The sequence below is a fragment of the Armigeres subalbatus genome, chromosome 2, assembly GCF_024139115.2.
Source record: "Armigeres subalbatus isolate Guangzhou_Male chromosome 2, GZ_Asu_2, whole genome shotgun sequence".
Taxonomy (NCBI): Eukaryota; Metazoa; Arthropoda; class Insecta; order Diptera; family Culicidae; genus Armigeres; species Armigeres subalbatus.
Window position 1 is genome coordinate 207,985,152 of NC_085140.1, and position 15,825 is coordinate 208,000,976.

Here is a 15,825-nt window from a genome sequence, read left to right on the forward strand (position 1 = left end):
GATGTAAAAATTTGCGGTAATAGCGGTATAATACCTTTTTTAGATAAAAAAATAGGTAATCATGTGGGGCCCTCCTTAGCTACAAAGCAAGACCATGCTGAGGGTGACTGGGTTCGATTCCCGGTGCCGGTCTAGGCAATTTTCGGATTGGAAATCGTATCGACTTCCCTGGGCATAAAAGTATCATCGTGTTAGCCTCATAATATACAAATGCAAAAATGGTAACTTGGCTTAGAAACCTCGCAGTTAATAACTGTGGAAGTGCTTAATGAACGCTAAGTTGCGAGGCGGCTCACAATGGGATCATCTTGAAAATAGACGATCGAAAATGTTTTGACCCCAAAGGCATTTTTCATACGGTGTCTTCCTAGGGTAGTCTCATACTTTTTCCCTGGATCAGCAGGAATATAAATTTCAAGGGTCAATTTACTTGAATACCCGAGCAAAAACAAATTATGAGAATTTTTTAGAAGGTTGATGTCTTCAGCAAAGTTTTAGAGTATGTTATTTTGAACTTCTTTGCTGAATAAACCTTAAGCTTTGGACTTACATTTGTAAGAGAAATCCCTTCAATTTGGTGAACTAACCTCAAAATCGGGTTTTAAGGTTATCCATGTTTTAGTTTCAATTAATTAACTCAGTATGTTCTGTCAACTTGTATATCTAAGTAAAATATAGCAATTTAAGGAGACTTCAGTAATATACAATGAGGATATGTGATGATATAATGAGTATTAGGTCAAATAGGTACGATTTTATTCAACGTTTATTTTTTGAATTGGCACTTCTTGGCACCTAAATTTTTAAAAGTTTGTTAGCCCATTATGTCTAGAATGAGGTAGGGGATAAATAATTATCGGGTCTCATAAGGCACATTTCATCCAATAGAAATTTTTAAATGTCTCCAAAATTATGGAGAACAAACTGTTTCGTGAACTATCCAAGCAAGATCAAGGAAATCGTAAGATGTCATATTTTTTCTTGAAAGAAGCACTCTTAAGCTTTCTTTTCATAATAATAGATTGAAAATCGGACCAGTAGTTTAAAAGTTATGGATTTTTGACAAAAGTAATTTTTTAATAATGGTAATACTTTTTCAAAATTATTCACCCTAATGACCAAACAATAAAACAACGGATCTATTAATTTTCGTAGAGGAATAACGATTCAACCAAATTTCGCAAAACTCTGGAAGGTCGTAAATCGGTTTCACATGATATTGCTGGACGTATACCTGCATTACAAGGATGTTAACGATCATTCAGTAATTTACGTTCGATCATTTAGTAGTTTGTCAATAACACATTCCAGAAGCTGAATTTCAAAATGTGTTGTATGGTGGACTTCTAGTGCTTAGGTTTTTCTACAACTTTGCCTAATGGTTCGTTATTAGACTTCAACTAAACGGAGTTAGAGCGCTAGTTGCAGTAACTTAAACTAAATGATTGTAATTTTGTTATCATTTAGTCTAAGTTACTGAAACTATAGCTATAACTCCGTTACTAGTGGAATTCAAACAACGAACCATTAGGCAGAGTTGTAGAAAAACCTTCGCACTAGAAGTCCACCATACAACATATTTTGAAATTCAGCTTCTGGAATGTGTTATGGACAAACTACTAAATGATCGAACGCAAATTACTGAATGATCGTTAACATCCTTGCTGCATTACGATATACCATCTTTATAAAAACGATATTTTCGAATATTTACTTTTGTCAAGAATCCATAACGTTTGAACTACTGAACCGATTTTCAATCTATTATTATGAAATGAAAGCTTAAGAATTCTACTTTGAAGAAAAAATACGAGATCTTACAATTTATTCGATTTTGCTTGACTACTTCACGAAACAGTTTGATTTCTTTGATTTTTGAGACATTTAAAAATACCAATTGGATGAAATGTGCCTTATGAGACCCGATAATTATTTATCCCCTACCTCATTCTAGACATAATGGGCTAACAAATTATTAAAAATTTAGGTGCCAAGAAGTGCCAATTGAAAAAATAAACATTTAATAAAATGGCACCTATTTGACCTAATAATCATTATATCATCACATATTCTCATTGTATATTGCTGGAGTCTCCTTAAATTGCTATATTTTACTTAGATATACAAGTTCACAGAACATACTGAGTTGATTAATTGAAACTAAAACATGGAAAACCTAAAAACAAGATTTTGAGGTTAGTTTACCAAATTGAACCGATTTCTCCTTCAAATGTTAGTCCAAAGTATAAGGTTTATTCAGCAAAGAAGTTCAAAATAACATACTCTACAACTTTGCTGAAGACATCAACCCTCTAAAAAAATTTCTCATAAAATTTATTTTTTGCTCGGGTATTCAAGTAAATTTACCCTTGAAATTTCTATTCCTGCTGATGCAGGGAAAAAATATGAGACTACCTTAGGAAGACACCGTGGTGAAAAAATGGCTTTTAGGGGGTCAAAACATTTTCGATCGTCTATTTTCAGGATGATCCCATTGTGCGGCTCTGTCCCAGTTTGGGGATTTAATGCCAATCAGAAGAAGAAGAAAAAGGTAATCATAAGGTCTAAAAACGCATGTTCTTATCAAAACCCAAACGAGATGCTCGGTGGAATGAAACTCCAACAGGCATAGCAAAGTTTCCGACGAGAGAAAATGTTCACTTGATTATAAAATACTTTTTTGCAATTCCTGATCATAATACCTGGTTTACAGTTGTCATTTGAGTGATAAAACGGCCTACTTTTCCATACCAACAGAATGGATGCTTTAATGACCATTATGCAACTCAAATGGGTTGCATAATATTCATTATAGCACTCATTTGGGTGCTATAATGAAAAACCTACATTGGGACAGTAGTTACATGACTACATTTAGCTGAATTAGTTTGGGTGAGTGTTTAAATAGTGTACTCTAAGCGTCTCGTAATAAATGAAATGGTTTGTTGGACATAACATCACAATTTTCCAAAGGCAATTGCTTCCATCGCTTCATAGCTTTTCAAGCTATGCAATTTGGCACGATAAGATGGAATCTTATTGTTCTCTGCCGCAACATAATTTATTGGCATGAATGATAATGTGGAGTAAATTCGATTGTATAATTTTGGTATAGATTTATCATATTAAAGCCCATTTTTCGTCATTGCAAAAAATAGCATGTGCAACTCGTTGCAAAACTCGATTTTTTCAGCACTCGTAGTATTTATCTAACTCGGCAAGCCTCGTTGGATAAACGTACAACTCGTGCTGAAAAAATCATCTTTTGGCAACTAGTTGCACAAACTACTATTATACTGGTCGTCAGAAGGCTGTATGCGCTCGAAATCCGCAAAAAAAAACAAAAAAACTGAAAAATTACTTGGATACAGATTATGTTGTTGTTCAATTGACGTGTTTCCAGCACACTTGACAATTCATTCACAAAAACCATTATTTACCCATATTGTTATATACCAATCGACTCAGCTCGACGAACTGAGGTTTGTTAGGCAATTTTCGGATTGCCGTTGCCGAACAACAGGTTCGACGGGGAATCATGTCACATTGTTTGCTATTGAAAATTGGCCAAATCGGACTATTGGATCAGAAGTTATGGTCAAAATACTATTTTTTATGCCCAAAACATGCTAAAAAATACTCATTTTTATTTTTTCTTTTAGAATTTTTTCACTAGAAAGGCACCAACATAGCTAGGTGGATTAATCAGGGGTTTTCGGTAAATTATCAAGACATTGACGGGAGAATCTTTCGAATATCGCCTGGAAAATTTGGTGAACTCTTCATACAATTCTTTAAGTTTTTCCAAAATATTCATTTGGAAATTATTTTCGGATTTTTCACGGGAACTACTTTGAAGTTTCGAGATTTTTTTGGAATTACCAACAGAAGCTCTTTAGAAATACCAAAGAAAATTGTTTGAAATTTCAGCAGGCTGAGAGTCTTCGGAATTTACATGAGAAATTGTTCGGAGCATCCACGGAAAGTTCCTGTTGAATAGTTTTCGAAATTTACACAGAAAATTCTGCATTATTGTCGAAGAGTGCGGCTAGTAGAATGGGTATTTTAACGTTCGGTTGCTCAGTCTAAAAATATAAAAAATTAAGACGGCTAGTTTGTAAGGTTATGCGATTACACACTTTTTCCTAACGAAACGAAACGAAACGAAATTTAAAATGTCTATGTTGATTCGGATCGAAACGAAACGAAATATAAATTTACTTTCGAGACTTCGAAACGATACGAAATCAAGGTTCATTTAATTCGAAATTTTTCGAAACGAAACGAAATTTTAATTTTTTTTTATCCGCGGAATTTCTATTAAATTGTTTTACATTATGTTCGCAATTCTGATTTCACTTTTTCGAGGTCAAATAACTGTTATAACCAATATAACCAAATCACTGCATTTTCGCCGCATATACCATTGACGATAAGGCAATATCCCAACATTTGTGCCGCTTCAAACGAATTCATCGTGGAGCGTGTGCTCCCGAATATGATCAATTTTACATCAGTTTTATACAAGTAAGTATAAAAAATACAGAAAATGGGGGATTTTCATATACGGATTCAAATTTCTTTTAAAACCTTAGTTGACTTAAGCTATCAGTACACTGTTTGTCATAATGACAAATATTTGTCAAGTCAGCCTGATATCCATGTCGATTTCTGGTCAGTCTGATAGATATCCGGATAAACTTGACAAATATTTGTCATCAGGACAAACAGTGTACTGAGGGCTTTAAGAATATTGTAATTATGCTGAAGCATACTTCATATTGTCTTGTCAGCGTAGTTTTATAGTATTGAGCTAAGTCAAAATTAGAAAATAAATGCTTAGAAAAATCCTGTGTCCTGTGCACAAAGATATGTATTTCAGATTGAATTTCACAGCCCCATAGTCTTATATACTGTCTTATAGCTGTTATAGTCAATATAAGCTGAAAACAATCATAAGTAAAGAACTTTCAGCAATTTTAATGATCTTTCAACCCGTTCTGGATTCTTTTTTGCAAAATACATGCGAAGATCTAGAAATGCTTTCAAATCTTCAATGTTCCTTACATATTGTGCAAATAGTCAAAGAAGAGCTTAGCTGGACTAACTGTACACATCGTAGTTGCTAATCTTGATTGGCCGAGAAACAGTAGGGGAGGAGGTTCGGTTGTGGGCACCCTTTTGTGTTTGGTCCATAACTTTGGCCCTGGTTGATCTTATGTCGACATTTGCATAGCAATCGAAAGCTAAACTTATAACCTTACTACTAGCAAAGAAATTAATATGATTTCATCGATTTTGAAAAAAATATTGACAATTTAGAAAATTTGACATTTTTGGACATTTTTATTTCGTGGTTCGGTTGTGGGCACCCTTGAAAACTTAGCTAAAAATAAAGGAGCATTAATAAAACCACCCAGATTTAAAGACAAGGAATAGTTTTTTCATTCTAAAAGCCAGGAGACGCTAAAAAAACTCAAATCAATTCACCTAGCAGTGATGATGCCTCCCTCGGTGCATTAAGGAGGATGTTGAAAAAAATCACATAAGAAAGGTCTAAAATAGCACTTTAAATGGGTTTTAATTTTTCATTGATTAACGTTTTATTGGTATGCATCACAGTCAAAAAATCCTGATTGCGGCAATAGTGCCTTTCTCGTTCATTTTAAAAAATAATATTTTGGCCATAAATTTTGATCCCATAGTCCGATCTGACCAAACAATGGGTAAGCATTCCCCGTCGAATGCAACTTGTTGCAAGCAAATCGGTCAACGCTTTGTTCCAAAAAGTGTATGTATAATGACTAGACATGCCCAAAGAACAAAAATATTAAATAAACTCATTATTTCGAACAATTATGTCAAACTAATTATAAAAACTGCCTTAAAACGTTATTAAAAGTAAGTTAAGGGACAAGTAAAACGATATTGAATGATTTATCAATAAAATGAGAGTGCCCATAACCGAACCAATAAAGGTGCCCACATCCGAATTTCGCAGTCTTTTTGGAACGAGAAGAAAAAAAAATTCGCGCTAAAATTTTGATTGCAATCGACATTAGGCGTCAAAAAAGATTAAATTTACTGTGTAAATACGCATTAGAACTCACTTTTTGAATTAAATCCTATAATTTATGACACTTTGAAAATGTCAAAAAACTTTCGTGTTGTTTTTCTTGTACGAAAAATTTATTTGTTTCTAGTTCACAGTAGAGATGTCATCCGGTTTGATATTGAGCATAAAACATCATGCTATTATAGCAAACAAATGACGGTTGTCAGAATGACAGCATCTCTTATCTGTCAAAAGATACATAGGGTGCCCATTAGACTGATTCAAATTTTGACTTTTCGCTCCTCTATGCTTAAACGATGACATTTGATGTTTTATTAACCCTCCTAAATTTTTAGCTAATTTGGATGTAACTAGACTGAGCACGCGCAGTTTGAAGTTTGTATGGAAATTACTATAGGAATTGCCACATAAGTGAAAAACTGTTCCGTGTTGCAACCCATTAACTATTCAAATGTAATTGCCACGATGCTTTCATAGAATACTTCCTAAGCGAGAGGCCAGTTGTTGTTGCGAAGCGATTTGACTTTTGTAAGCAAAGTTATTAATGAAACAAAAATGCTCATTATTGATATTGATGTTATTCTTTTACGTGTTAAATTGATTTTACCACGATTCAGTATTTCTCTAATAACTTATCTTGCAAGCATAGAATCGTTTCGCAACAAAGACGATCAGTTTCATTGCAAAATTTTCTATATTGGCAACATATTTATATGTTTTTAGAGCCTAATGAGCAACGTTGCGGAACGGTTTTCCACAAAAGTGACTGTTTTCATAGTAATTTTCATACAAACTTGAAACTGCGCGTGCTCAGTCTAGTTACATCCAAATTAGCTAAAAATTTAGGAGGATTAATAAAACATCAAATGTCATCGTTTAAGCATAGGGGAGCGAAAAAGTCAAAATTTGAATCACTCTAGTGCCCATAACCGAACGGTGCCCACAACCGAACCTCCTCCCCTATATATGCACAGCTCATCAATTAAGTAATATTCTTGGGCTTCAAAAAAGTTATTCTTATTGTATACTTGCTTCGGAGTTTCCAATTCATGGCCAATAATGATGCTGGCCACGTCCTTACAGTCAATTTAGGATTAGGAGAGGAAAATTAGTTTCACACTCATTGTTATGAAAGACTGAATCTCCGTGAGCGCTACGGGAAAGGAATCGTTGGTTAGTAGAGAGAGAAGGTAAGCCTCTTGGTAAGCGACTAAATATTTATTGTAAACTAAGATATTTTGAAAACAAGAAGACGAAAACTGTGTTTCAAATCAATCCAACGCAAGATCAATGTGCTTCGTTTAATAAGCTTTTACAATATGATCGATTCCGCACTAAATAATTTTGTGCTCTTCGATCCAGACATTAGTTTTATCACTTCACGTTCTCCCTAGTGTGATCAACATCAACAAGGTCGATTGTACACTGGTTAAACAAATTTCTGCTACCCGAGGTAGATTTTTTTACACTTCGCGTTCTCCCGGACTAGCTGCCATTCTATGACCAGCAGCAACACGATCGATTCCGCATTCATATTGTACAAATAGTAAAAAATATCACTAAATATAAATGTTAATCTCTTGATTTCAGCTCCGTAACGCTTCACGGTAATTGAGCCTCCAAAATAAACGAAAGATAAAACAAACACCGAAGACGTTTTATAGAAGAAAACTACATACGCATTTGTCGACTAAGAATGTGGTTATGTAGTAAGCGTTAATAGAAAGAAATGTACAGTCGACTCTCTGCATCTCGATGTTCTGTATCTCTATATCTCTCCCTATGTCGATGGTTTCCTCGGTCCTAAAGCTTTATATGTTATGTAGACGAAGAATCAGAAAGAATAAATTTTGTCTGTTACGCCCTTTTCAAATGTTGGTCTAGTATTTTGTTCTGGGTTCACTCTCCTTGTGTCGATGGTGTCGATATGTTCAAATTTTTAGGCAACTAGACCATCTGTAGACAATAACAAACATATCAACAAGAGGAAGTGACATTTGTTTTGTTTTCATTTTCCATAGCGACGAGCTTTTCTGGATCTAGTACCCATTTCAATTTTCCTTTCATTCCTGGATCTCTCCCTATCTCGATGGTCCCTTCAATATCGAGATGTGGAGAGGCGACTGCATAACCTAAAATTTTGAAAACAACTTACACACTTAATTTTTTATTCCGGAATCTCAGCAAAATGGTCAACTTTTACCGAGATTCGCACAGCCGTGTTTTTCCCGAAATTTCTGTCAAAATTGCTGAAAATCAGCAAATATTTTGCCGAAAATCAGCTAACAAGCGTCATTTCTGCTGAAATATCAGTTTTTCATTTTGCTGACACACGGCTGTGCGGAATTTTGCCGAGCTGCGGAAATAAAAACTAAGTGTGTAACCATTTTGTTCAGCGGCGCAGCCGAAATTTTTGATAATATAAAGTATGGTTTAAGTTTAAATTAGTTTCGAAATTCCGCGGAATTCCGTTAAATTTCGTTAGAAGCAAAACGAAACGAAATCAAGAAATCAAATTTCGCCATGCTCAAATTCCGCGGAATTTCGTTTCGAACCACCTGAAACGAAACTTTTCGAAATACCGCATATGCTTACTAGTTTGGCATGGCCAATGTTTAAACATTATTTTTTTCAGAATATCCACGGGAGGCTGCATGGAGTTTTCAAGGGAAATTCTCTGAAATTTTCACGAGAAATTCCTCGGAATTTCAACGGAAAATTCTTTAGAATTTGCAAGTCATTTAACTGTAATGCTTTTCAACTGGAATTCGATAGGTGCAACAGCTTTGACCGGACCGCTTAACTTCAAAACTATGTCAAAGTCGATGATAGATGAATTGCGCTGCACAATCAGGTGCACTTCTATTGCATCTGACGCCGTCTGACAACCGTTTGATGTCTAGAATGCGTTGCAGTTGCAGAAACGTAAACATGTTGCAGTTATCTAACGACTAGTGTATTGTCCATAAGAAATTCTTGGGAAAATCCATTGGCTGAAAGCAAAATATGGCCGAACTGGTAATTTGGCTGAAAAAGTCGTTTTCCCTAACAGGTCATCAGCCCGAAATGCCGTTTCGTCGAAATGGTCCTTTGACAGATTGGGCTATATGGCGAAAAATGTTGTTTGCCCCAACGGCCAATATGGCCAAATGCCAATTATTGAACGGATAATATCGTCAAAAATGTCCATCCGTTTGGCTAAATGACATTTACGGCGAAATGGCCTCTCGAAAAAAGATCATTGAACGAAATTTCGTAATCTCTTTACTTTGTAAGTCGATTTTAGCCAAAAGTCATCTAACCAAATATCATTAATTTGAATTGAACGTATATCCACACTGTCAACAGGTCGAAAATGGTTTGTCCGCAAATATAGTTTGGTCGAAAGCAACATATAGCCGAAAGGGACATTCCATCGAACTGGTAGTTTCGCTGAAAAAAAATTTTAGACCAAGTAGTTCATTTCACCGAAAATGTTGTTTTATAGTAATGGTCATTCGGCAGAAAGAGCCATTTGGCCCGAAAATGTCCTTTCTGCAAAACAACCCTTTTGGCCAAACGGCATTTTCTGTCACATGACCTATTCGGCTGAATGATTTCTTAGCAAAATGATCAATTCAGCTGAACGACACTTTTTGCAGAAAATGCCATTTGGCCGAAATGGTCGTTTTGCTGAAACGACATTTTTGGGCCAAATGGTACATTCTGCCAGATGGACATTCTTACCAAATTGCATTTGAGATCAAATGATCAGTTCGGTCAAACGACTTTTTCGGCCGAACGGCATTTTCAGTCAAATGATCTGTTAGGACAAACAACTTTTTCTTTCAAATTACCAGTTCGGCCGAATTTTCCTGTGTGTTGCTTCTGGCCAAACTACATTTTCGGTCATATGAAAACTGGCATATGAAAACTGAGGAGATTCGCGTTTTGGACGACCGCACGGAAGCGAATCACTCTGTACTCACTTGCTCGATGGCAAGTGAGCATGCAAACTGCTGAAGTTCGCGCTTTTTTTGATCGCGCACGACATGCGTATGAACACAAGATAGATATTTTATTTCTTTCCCGACGACTAAAACATGGACTGTACTTACTTGTTCGATGGTTACTCTTATTATCGGCCGCGCAATACAGAACACAATATTTCGGCAGACCTCGTGATTGTTCTGCTGTCCGAAACTAGAGAAAACCCGCACTGAACTCACTTGTCGTCTTAATAAATCTAGATTGAGAAAGTCAACGTTAAAGCATCCCTTCTTCCAGTCACATGCTCCTACAATTATGAAGGTCTTTCTGTGTAAATTTTCAATAGTACTCAACAGAATTTCAACAGAAACTTTCCACGGATATTCCGAATATTTTCCTGTAGAAATTTGGAATATTATTATTATTATCTTTATTGAAGAGGTTTTCGGCCCTGGGCCGGTTCACCTCGTAAATTTGGAATAACTTCCCATGAATATTCTGATGAGATTCTGATGTAAATTCCAAACAATTTCCCTTGTGAAATCCAAAGAGCTCCACTTGGTAATTCCAAAGAATTCTCGAAACTTCAAGGAAGCTCACGTGGATTTTTAAATGGATGCTCTGGAAAAACTTAAACTCTTTCTTAATGTGTTAATGTGGCTTACCCCACCCCCATTTAGGCTTTCGGTTTTTTTGTTAATATCGGTGGATGCACGATAGATAATTTTCAAAAATTTGAGGCTTGTTGGGAATTCTTTTCATTCAGAAACAAATAGAGAGAGATCCCCCAGCGCAGGACACTTCCCAATACCGAGCACTGTTCAAAACGACACTTGCAGAGGTCCCTCCCGTCTTTTGTAGTACAAAAGAATGCTATTGAAAAGCCTTTTACCTGCATGGAATATCAGATCCTCATGTTGTAAACTTTGTACAAAAATTGAAATTAAACAAAAATTCCTTTTTTTTTTACTTCACAAGGTTTGCACGGTGTGTCTATGGGGAAATATTATTTTTCAAAAATCAGTATCTCTGAAACACCCACCACGTGAAAGTATATGCTCTCCTCTTTCATATGGTGGATAAACTAAAATGTTCTATCGGGGGATCTAGAACAATTTTTTAATTTTTTCACTATTTTTGGTGCAAACTCCATAGAAATCTCAAATGATAGCCGATTTAGCCCCCCCAAAAATGTATGGAAAAATTACCCCCGATAGAACATTTTAGAAATGCACCTACGTGAAAGAGGAAAACCTATACTAGTGAGATACTGATGATGCTTAGGTTTGTGAGATACTGATTTTTTGAAAATAAGCCTCTTCGGACAAAAACACCGTGTTTGAATTATCAATTTATTAAAATCAATGCATTCTGATTATGTAGACTATGTAGTAATAATATCTTTTTCTTTTTTTCTTTTTTTTTTTTCTACAGGGTTAACTGTAAGTTATTCTTTTCGATTAGTTTATTATTCAATAACTGGTGATTTTAATAATATTTCTTTAAATATATTGAATGATAAAGGATGAGTAATGGATGGTCAATATTAGTCATATTTCAAATAACGATCATGATTTGTTAGATAAATAATGTAACTGTGGTGCAAAATCAATTTCTGTATCCGGTAGCTGCCCCCCGGGTCCGGACGAATGAGTATCAGAAAGCCACAGAAATAAGCAAAAACAAAAATTGAAGATGTCATTGAAAAAGGTGGGAATTTTGAGTAGAATGTAAAAAATTAAGCGGGAGAGTCAACTGAGCTATACTAAAACGTATAATACCTACAACTTCCGGATGTTTAGAGAGTTTTTCATTAAATGGCTTATGTGACCGGCACTGGGGGATCTTTCCTACGAGTTTTTACGCGGGTAAATCCCAAAAAAAAAGTGTGAAATCCGCGTAAATACCGAAAACCGCGAATATTCCAAAAGACGCGTAACAAAAAATCGCACCGCGTAAAAACTGATTTTCTCGAAAATCGATATTTCACAGATTTATCGAGTATCTTGACTTTTTTGAAAAACCGCGAAAAATCCTCATAAATCCCGGAGACAATTCCAAAATCGGCTTAAAAAAAGCCGAGTAAAAACGACCCGCATAAAAAGCGACCCCAATGTAGTTCGATCTTTCACTCAATGGCGGTGAGTGGAAGATGTTCCTCGCCAAACAATATTTTTCAATGACCCTGAAATCGACGGATTTTATCCAATCATAACGAAAAGTATGTATGTAATATTAAATACGCTCTGGAACGCGGGTTAAAGAAATTCAATTTAAGAGGAATAATCAAGTTTTGAATACCCAAATTAATGTTGTGCGTCATGCGCTTATTATCGATGTGTAGGTGCACCATTAGCAACATCATGGTCAAGCGTAAATAAAGTCTGCAGACTCGTTCCACGCTTATTATTTTGTATTTGTTCTTGCTAAAACCAGAGTGGCTCTATTAGTACGTACGTAGGAGTCGTTTTCATTCAGCTTTGATTCTCTGTAAGACGTCGCCTAGCTACTGTCTATGGGTGGCTCGAAATTCATTTGCCATTATATCGGTCCATCGTTAGGAGTCGATCAAAGAAAACGACGCGTGGGTCGGGCATATTGTTTTTGTGGTATTTCTGCCGTAGCTGGTGAAATTTACTCATGAATCCCACCTGCCCACGTACTTTCTCGCTATTAATGATAGCCAATGGCATATAATTTGGCAAGGTACCTTACATGCGGTATTGAGCTGTGCGTTCAGAGAATAGTACTTTGAATTTAAGATTCCTAATCACTGTGATGATCAATTCAGCAAAATAACAATTGAAACTGATAACTACACATTACAGCCCCTTGAAAGCTATAATGAAATCGAATTTTGAAACGCTGGACCGCAGCTCTATGAGACAGAGAAAATTGCATTGCTTGCTAATCAAATGCCTAAGAGTCGGTAGATGAAATCATAACAAAATAGTAAAAAAAAGTACACACTCAAATTGAATAATTTGTTTGAAACTGCATTTTACACAATTTCGGGAAAACAACAACTGTTTTTGAACTAATTACCACTTTCTTTCTAATTACAAACTTTCGGTTTATTCAACAAATGTAATTAATGGACATTGGTTCGAATAAAAATTATTTTGTCATGTTTTTGCTAGTATATATACGTAATACTGACTCTTCATATCTATGGTTGCTACTCCGTGAATGACCAGAATCAATGAAATTGCACAAAGAATCAACTGAATGATTGACTGGGATTGTTCAAACACTCTCAGTGTGCAAGTTTCAGTGACTCAAATGTTCAAATGATCAATAACGGTGCCGGCCACGTCCTTGTAGTCAGTTAGGAAGAGAGAAGAAATAATAATAGGTGGTTTTTGCTATTTGAAGACCGTGTTTACCTCTGCCTCTCCACAAAAACCACAGGAGGGATTATTGGTTAGTCGGTAGGCATCGTTAGATCTGGATTCACTCTGATAAGCGATACGACCGTGCATTTTTTTTTCATGATGATTTTAAGTAACCATGATTCGGCCGCACAAACCAGAACAAACTAGCTACCTGAACACAAAGCAGGAACACGATCAAACACATATAAATTGATTTACTTCTCGATCGCACAAAGTGCAGCGATACCAGATCGTTCGACGTGTCTATGAACTACTCACCATGCATGCTCGGTGGCATATGCAAACTGTGGAGGAAAGCGTTTTGGACGACCGGACCGACGTGCAGGATTTTTTGATTATGTTATGTCTTTGATTATCAAAATAATAATAAAAATGGAATATCAGTTATTTTGAAAGTTAATTTAGTTAATCAAAGTTTTATCAGTAGGCTTCTGAGCTGCGGAGGACGATGGAGGTCTTTCGTAGCTTAGTAGGGAAAGCACCTGCCTAGCGTACTAGTTTCGTGGATCAAGCCCCACCGATAGAAGTGGTTACCCTCCAATGCCTTTTTCGAACTAAATCTGCACAATATCAATTGCACAAATCGAATTTCAGGCATAGTACTTAATTCCCACTGCGTGTAGCTAATACCCGGAAAATAGGCAATTACTTTGATTGTACTTAAGTCGAGTGGCGATCTCTTTCCTTGCTTATGTGGTCGGGATGGGATCTGACGACCAAACTGGTACGATCACACAACCCTACTTCATTGAGCGCAATTGCTGATGAAGCTGTGTGTGGATGCCAGACATAACTAAATACTCATTCTACTCGGTTGGCATTGCACAAAACAATACGTATGAAAGAGTTGGTTTTAAAAATAGATTACGAGAGTTCGGCTATCTGCCTGGCTTTGTAAATTTGATCTCATCAGTAGCCTTCTGAGCTGCTGAGGACGATGGAGGTCCTTCGTAGATTAGTAAGGAAAGCGCCTGTCTAGTGTACTGGTTTCGTGGGATCAAACCCCACCGAATGAAGTGGTTACTCTCCAATACATTTTTCGAATGAGATTTTGAGTAACCTTCAGGGGGTCAAAGTTTTATTTCAGATTGCCAGAAAGGGTGACTGCCGCGTTTTGCCGGGATCCTTTGACGATCGCAAACGTCTTCTTCAGTATTTAACTGAGAAGCGCCATACATTCTTCACATACGACGACAAAACTGAGCGATTGTTCAAAGTCGTTTTGAAAGGTCTCCCCAGTGATGACAAATCACTGGATGAGATCAAAATTGAAATTTCTGAATTACTTGGATTTTCACCAGTCCAAGTAATTAAGATGAAAAAGAAATCTCGCTCTGGTATTTCCCAGAGGGGTATTTCTCAAGAATTTTATTTAGTTCACTTTAACAGAAGTGAACTAAATAATATGAAAAGTTGGAAAAGGCCTGTATTATGTCCCATGTCCGTGTTGCATGGGAACATTTCCGCAGGCCTGGGGGAAATTTCCAAAACCCCACTCAGTGCCGTAAGTGCCAAAAGTGGGGTCACGGAACTAAACATTGCCACATGGATGCTTAATGCATGATTTGTGGTGGAACCTCTCACGTTAAGGACACTTGTCCTGTGAGAGAAGATTCCAATAAATTTAAATGTGCCAATTGTGGGGGCAATCATAAATCCAATTTCTGGGAATGCCCTTCACGCAAAAAAGTTTTGACTTCCCGTGCAAAATTGATGACGGGAAATTCCAATAGGATCCCAGATTCGCAGGGTAAACATATTTCAAACGCTCAAAATCTGCAATCATTTGCCGGTCGAGTAATTCATACCCACCTTCGTCGAATTCTAATTTTTCAAACACGCCCTCCTATGCTAGCATCGCTGCAGGCAGGCAAAATTTTATTTCCGAAAATTTACCGACGATGAATGACTTTCATACCCATTCTTCAACGGGAAATAACATTCGTTTTGACGACTCAGGTAGCATGTCTGCTTCCGACTTTGATTTTCCAAATGAACAATTGCATCACACGATTGATGCAATGTTCAAAGCAAACACCAACACTGAAGCAGCTCAGGTTGATATCAAATTTACTCAAAGAATTGTTATTGAACTTTGTTTTAATGGATACAAATAATTCTTTGAAAATTTTAAATTGGAATGCCCGCTCTTTAAAGGGTAAGGAAGATGAATTATTCAACTTCCTATCAGTTCATAGTGTGCACATTGCCATTATAACTGAAACATATTTAAAACCTGGTCTTTTCATCAAAAGAGATCCAAATTATTTTATTTACCGAAATGATCGTCTTGACAGCGCCTGTGGTGGGGTCGCCATTGTCATTAATAGACGTATCAAACATAAATTATATTCTTCGTTCGAAACCAAAGTTTTCAAAACCTTG